Below are 6705 nucleotides of genomic sequence, written 5' to 3'. Positions count from 1 at the left end.
TCCTATCCATACGATTGTAGTGAAGTGCTGCTGTTGGGTGGCATCCTGTTTGCAGGTGTTGACTCCGCCCTAGAGGCCCGTGGGTAATCAGCGTCTCATTTCATCTGGGTATATTAAGATGGCTGTTTTTGTTACCGCACTTGGTGTCAAGGTGCTGCGTGTTGTCTAGCGCGTCATTTTCTGCTGTTGGTCTGGTGCGCTGGCTGGAGGTGCTGTGCGGCTCGTGGATAAGCGCAAGTTGGGCCGAGCGTTTGTATTGATTGGTGAACGCGCGCCGTTTGCCGGATACAAACGCACGTCATACTACTACAATAATAGTTCCTGGTGTATTGCTGTTTGGCTTTCTGCTCGCCCTGGTCATATTTGGTTCTCAATCGGTCGCTGCCGGACGAATGACGCGATCTCCGCCTGTTGGTGAATGAATCTGCCAGGTATAAGAGTACGTGAAGACTGCTGCTCGGAACGGGACAGCAGCGTGGACTGTGACTGCAGGTAACTCTATTTGGAGGTTTTTGGGTAGTTCTTCCATTGTGTTTTATAAAAATGGAGGAGGAATTGCAGGAGCTGAAAGAGCTTGTAGCCCAATTGCGAGCCGATAATATAAAGTTGCGTCAAGATCAAGCTCTGGCAGGGCCTTCTGATCTCGGCCGTGTTCCCACTGTATCTGGTCCGTCGCTCGCTCCTCCGGCTATTGACGCAGGTGCCATTTCTTCAGAAAGGTATGTTTTTATACCGAGAGACAGAAGGTGCCCTAAATTTAATGGTAGGTCTGGCGTAGGAATTAACGAATGGGTCGAGGAGGCACAGGCCTGCATGCGGTCCCGTCATTTGTCCGTAGCAGACAAGGCTTTCTTTCTTTTTGATCATTTAGAGGGAGAGGCACGTGATGAGATCAAGTATAGGCCTGCTGGGGAGCGTGAAGATCCCGAGAAGATTATTGCGGCATTAAAAGAATTATATGGATGTTCTAAATCATATGTTGCCTTGCAGGAGGCCTTTTTCTCCAGGAGGCAACATGATGGGGAGACCCTGTTGGAGTTTTCACTCGCTTTAATGAGCCTTTTTGAGCAAGCCAAACAGCAATCGCCTACAGCTATGCCAAATGCCGAAACCTTGCTTCGTGATCAATTCGTGGAGCACGTGGTCGATAGTGCTCTTCGCCGCGAGCTTAAACAGTTTGTGCGTCGTCAACCTAGTGCCACTTTATTGGATGTTCGCAGGGAAGCCATTAGGTGGGAGCAGGAGGGCATGCTGGGCGGGGCAAGAGGTCGCAGTCACTCTCTTCCCTCAGCACATGGTTTTCAATACGGCGTACAGGGTGTTCGTCCAGGCGTTTGTGACTCTCCTCAACGGTCCGAGATGGGTGAGTTGAGAGAGATGTTAAAACAGCAGCAACAGCAGTTAACCCAACTTGCACAAAATGTAGCTCAGTTACAGAACCCGTTTCAGCGTTCTCGTAGTCAACCTCGCCCTTTTCGCAATGCTCCGGTTATTTGTAGAAGGTGTCAAAGGCCGGGCCATTTTGCACGGGAGTGTGATGGGGAACGTGTTCCGCTTCGGGTACCCGCTCCTAGTAGAGAAGACACTAGAGTCAGTGAGGGTGAGTTGCATCATTCAGGCCCGTTATCGGGAAACTAGCGCCCGCCGAGTTGCAGAGTCACAGCTCGGTTGGGGGGAACATCGGCTCAGATGTGTTGCATATTCCTGACCCTATGTTAAATTTGATGTCCCCATGCCCTCATATTAATGCTTTTTTGGGTGGCATTTCAGTACCGTGTTTGATAGATACTGGGTCTATGGTATCCACTCTTACGGAGAGTTGTTTTTTAAAACACTTTGAGCCATGGGGACAGGAACGCCTTAGAACCTGTCAATGGTTGCAACTTAAGGCGGCGAACGGACTTTCTATTCCTTATATAGGGTATATGGAATTAGATGTCGAACTTTGTGGGAAATTAGTACCAAAGTGCGGTGTGCTAGTAGTTAAAGATCCCCCGGGTGGCATGTGTGCTAAGGTCCCTGGTGTTTTGGGGATGAATGTACTGGGTAGGTGTTACCAGGGGCTTTTGGGACAACATGGCCCCTCTCTTTTTGAGTTTCCACCAGTAGCAACTGCTCCTGACTCTATCATTCAGGCATTGCAACACTGTCATCAAACTAGTACTCTTCCTCTAGCTGTGGAAACAGGTCAGGTTAAGACTCGCGGTCCTCGGGCACACCGCATACCCGGTGGTACCATTAAATTGGTAGCCGCAACTTGTTCGGAACAGTACTCCAATGGAACTGCGCTCCTTGAACCTCCAAAACTAGGACTACCTATGGGGCTATTGGTTTCTCCTGCCTTGGTTCGAGTGGTTAAGGGCACTGTGTATGTTCCAGTGGTTAATGTAGGGGTCACTGATGTTTTGCTGTTCCCTCGCCGAGTAATAGGCACTTTAACCAATGTGAATGTGGTCAGTTTGCCCTCAGGTATCACTGAAGTAAAGTCTGCTTCCTGTCGTGTGTGGTCTATTGCTCCTGCCAGTATTCCAACTGTTCCAGGCCAGATTGATGGGTTGGACTTGTCCCTCCTATCCGGAGAGGAGCAATGTAAGGTTAGGGCTCTCCTGTTGAAGTACCAGTCGGTATTTTCTGCTTTTGAAGGGGATTTGGGGTGCACGAATATCATTGCACATGACATTCCACTCACAGACGACACACCGGTTCGGCAGCGATATCGTAGAATTCCTCCATCCGAGTATGAAGTAGTGAGAGCACACATTAATCAGCTGTTGGATGCTCAGGTGGTGCGAGAGAGCTGCAGCCCCTATGCCTCTCCAATTGTGCTAGTGAAAAAAAAGGACGGTAGTCTACGCATGTGTGTGGACTACCGTCAATTAAATGCTAAAACGAGGAAGGACGCATTTCCCTTGCCTCGAATTGAGGAGTCGCTGGACGCCCTGACTGGAGCCCGCTGGTTTTCCACCTTGGATTTAACCAGCGGGTATAATCAGGTTCCCATGTCAGAGGGGGATAAGCCAAAGACCGCTTTTTGCACCCCATTCGGGTTATTTGAGTGGAATCGGATGCCGTTTGGGCTCTGCAATGCCCCCAGCACGTTCCAGCGACTCATGCAGCGGTTATTTGGCGACCAGCAGTGTCAATCATTACTTTTGTACTTGGATGACATTGTCGTGTTTTCTTCCTCGGTAGAGCAGCATTTGGAGAGGCTGGAGGTGGTTTTGAGTCGATTGGAGCACGAGAACCTGAAGGTTAAGATGGAGAAATGTTCGTTTTTTCAGACAGAGGTGAGGTATTTGGGCCATATTATATCAGCCCAGGGTGTTTCAACCGACCCTGGTAAAATTGAAGCTGTGGCTCAGTGGCGTCGTCCATCTAACGTCACAGAATTGCGCTCATTTCTCGGGTTTGCCAGTTACTACCGGCGTTTTGTGGAGGGGTTTGCTAAATTGGCAGCCCCGCTGCATAGGCTGGTGGCTGAGTTTTCTCGTGAGGCACCGAAGGCTAAGAAACGAAATGGGTTAAGTTTTGAGGGTGCTTGGGACGAACAGTGCCAGTCAGGCTTTGATAAATTAAAAGGAAGGTTAACCACGGCCCCGGTGCTCGCCTATGCAGATTTCTCCTTGCCATTCATCCTGGAGGTGGACGCTAGTCATGGGGGGTTGGGAGCAGTCCTCTCACAGGAGCATGAGGGTAGGGTACGTCCTATTGCGTATGCAAGTCGCAGTCTTAGGCCCACTGAGCGCAATATGGATAACTATAGCTCCATGAAGTTGGAGTTTCTTGCACTAAAGTGGGCCATGACTGAGAAATTCAGAGAATATCTATTAGGTAACAAGTGTGTGGTCTTTACGGATAATAACCCTCTCAGTCATCTGACCTCGGCGAAGCTTGGGGCGGCGGAGCAGCGCTGGGCTTCCCAGTTGGGGGCTTTTGACTTTGAGATTCGGTATAGATCTGGAAGGAGTAATAAAAACGCTGACGCTCTTTCCCGGCAGAATCCACCAGAGCCGGGGTTAGTAGGTGAATTCTTCCCGGGGACTGTAGTCCCAGTGTCATTACGGCAAGCTGTGGAGGTAGAGCCAGTTTTTGAGGCAGTACAGTGTGCGGTTACCACAATGCCTGGTTATTCATTGGTGGATTTGTGTCAGTTGCAGGAGGAAGACTCTGTGATTTCGGAGGTTTTGACTTTTTGGAGGCGTAAAGCCCGTCCGGGGCCTGAGGAACGACGACGCATGTCCACTCTAGCCGCTGCATTACTTCGTCAGTGGGATCGCCTGGTAGAGAAGGAGGGGGTACTCTATCGTAGGGTTAGAACTCCAAGCGGTGGAGAGGAGCTCTGCCAGTTACTGTTGCCTGCTGTGTTGCGGTCTGATGTCCTCATGCAGTTACATCAACAACACGGGCATCAGGGCATCGAGCGCACCACTGAATTAGTCAGACAACGATGTTACTGGCCTGGCTTGTCGTCAGACGTAGAGCAGTGGTGTCAGGAGTGTGAGCGATGTCAGGTAGCTAAAGAGTCACGTCCTTTGGCCCAAAGTTTCATGGGTCATTTGTTGGCCTCTAGGCCTAATGAAATCTTGGCCATAGATTTTACGGTGCTGGAACCTTCTAGGTCAGGAATGGAAAATGTGTTAGTGATGACCGATGTGTTTAGCAAATACACACTTGCGGTGCCGACTAGGGACCAGAGAGCAGAAACGGTAGCCCAGACCTTAGTAACTGAGTGGTTCTATAAGTTTGGGGTTCCCAGTCGTCTCCACTCCGACCAGGGGCGAAACTTTGAGTCCCTCTTGCTCCGCCAGCTTTGCAGCCTGTATGAAGTAGATAAGTCTCGCACTATACCCTATCATCCAGCAGGCAACGGCCAGTGTGAGCGCTTTAATCGAACTTTGCATAATCTGTTGCGCACACTGCCTGTTTCCAGAAAGAGGGACTGGGTGTCTTGTCTTCCTCAGCTCCTCTTTTCTTATAATACCACCCCTCACCAAGCCACGGGAGAATCTCCACATTTTTTAATGTTTGGTCAAGAACCCCGATTGCCCGTTGACTTCCTGTTGGGTAGGGTGCAGGAACCAGTGGCAGGGACGGTGTGTGAATGGATCATCGAACACCAGACCAGGCTGCAAGTGGCGTTCGAGGGAGCACGGGAACGGTTACATATGGTAGCCGCAAAGCGTAAGGAAAAGCACGATCAGCAGGTAAAGGATGCACCTCTTGCTGAGGGCCAGTTGGTGTACCTCCGTGACTATGGAGTAAGGGGTCGTCATAAGATTCATGATTTATGGAGTTCAGTTGTCTACCAGGTAGTGAGAGCCCCTCGAGAGGGAGGTGCCGTTTACACCATAGCGCCAGTGGGAAATCGGAATACAGTAAAAACTGTCCACCGCTCGCAGCTGAAGAGTCTGATCCAGAGGGGTCCCTCTGGCCCTGTGCTCCCCAGTGACTCGAGTGATCCTTTTGTTCCTGTGGTATTGCAGGAAGAGGAAGCGGACTTGGTGAGGGTGTGTCCTGAGAGTTTCTCGGGGGGTCCCGGTTGTGTAAGTCCAGTTTCATCCGAGCACGTTGCCCCCCCAATGGCAGCAGGGTCTTCAGACCCGGTCCCCATAGGACGAGTGATTACCCCAGAGGGGAACAGTGGGGTTGAAATTAGTTTGGTGGCTGAATCCGCTGGGCCGGAAGATGGGCCTGGGGAGAGCGAGGTTGGTCTGCGAAGGACTGGAAGAGCGACTGCTGGTCGACACTCAAATCTCCATCATCTTCCTAGGCCCCTGTTGAATGGGGTGCCTTCAGTGTCCCATTCTGTAACCGTGGTGTTCAGACCCTGGACCTGAATACTAAGGTTACTGGTTGTTAGTCCATCGTCGGGGCGACAATGCAAAGGGGAGGGGTAGATTGTAGTGAAGTGCTGCTGTTGGGTGGCATCCTGTTTGCAGGTGTTGACTCCGCCCTAGAGGCCCGTGGGTAATCAGCGTCTCATTTCATCTGGGTATATTAAGATGGCTGTTTTTGTTACCGCACATGGTGTCAAGGTGCTGCGTGTTGTCTAGCGCGTCATTTTCTGCTGTTGGTCTGGTGCGCTGGCTGGAGGTGAGTGTAACGGCCGTTTGGGATTATTGTTCGAACCTACCGGACTTTAAACGGTTAACGATGTAACTCTTAGGTGCTGTGCGGCTCGTGGATAAGCGCAAGTTGGGCCGCGCGTTTATATTGATTGGTGAACGCGCACCGTTTGCCGGATACCAACGCACGTCATACTACTACAATAATAGTTCCTGGTGTATTGCTGTTTGGCTTTCTGGTAGGTCTCTTTCTGCCTCCTGTGGCCGTATTTATTTTAAGTAATGTATAATCATGGGGTTATCTGTGTATTTCAGCTCGCCCTGGTCATATTTGGTTCTCAATCTGTTGCTGCCGGACGAATGACGCGATCTCCGCCTGTTGGTATGTGTGGTCACTGTATAGTAGCTTAAAGATGAGTCAGTACTGCGCATATTTTAGTTTACATTCGGGATTTTGCAGGTGAATGAATCTGCCAGTTATAACAGTACGTGAAGACTGCTGCTCGGATTGGGACTTCCATTGCTGCTGTTTTGTTCCTAATATCTTTACTTTTTGTTTATTGTTTGGTTCAATGCTCTGCTGGCCGTGGCTCCCATGTGAGCACGCACAGCATTGTTGATGTAGCTTTTGTCAATATAT

The 6705-nt window shown here is 50.3% G+C and overlaps 1 long non-coding RNA gene across 1 annotated transcript; it reads left to right on the top strand.

The window, feature by feature from the left end:
• Positions 1 to 5993: 5993 nt before the first annotated feature.
• LOC307004091 lies at positions 5994 to 6705 on the top strand. The gene is made up of 3 exons (XR_013798912.1): positions 5994 to 6093; positions 6167 to 6304; positions 6381 to 6705. It is a non-coding gene; the product is annotated as an uncharacterized lncRNA (long non-coding RNA).

Source organism: Phoxinus phoxinus (assembly GCF_949152265.1).
Source record: "Phoxinus phoxinus genome assembly, chromosome: 9".
Lineage (NCBI taxonomy): Eukaryota > Metazoa > Chordata > Actinopteri > Cypriniformes > Leuciscidae > Phoxinus > Phoxinus phoxinus.
The sequence above is the reverse complement of the archived record's forward strand: the minus strand, read 5'-3'. Positions and strand labels throughout refer to the sequence as shown.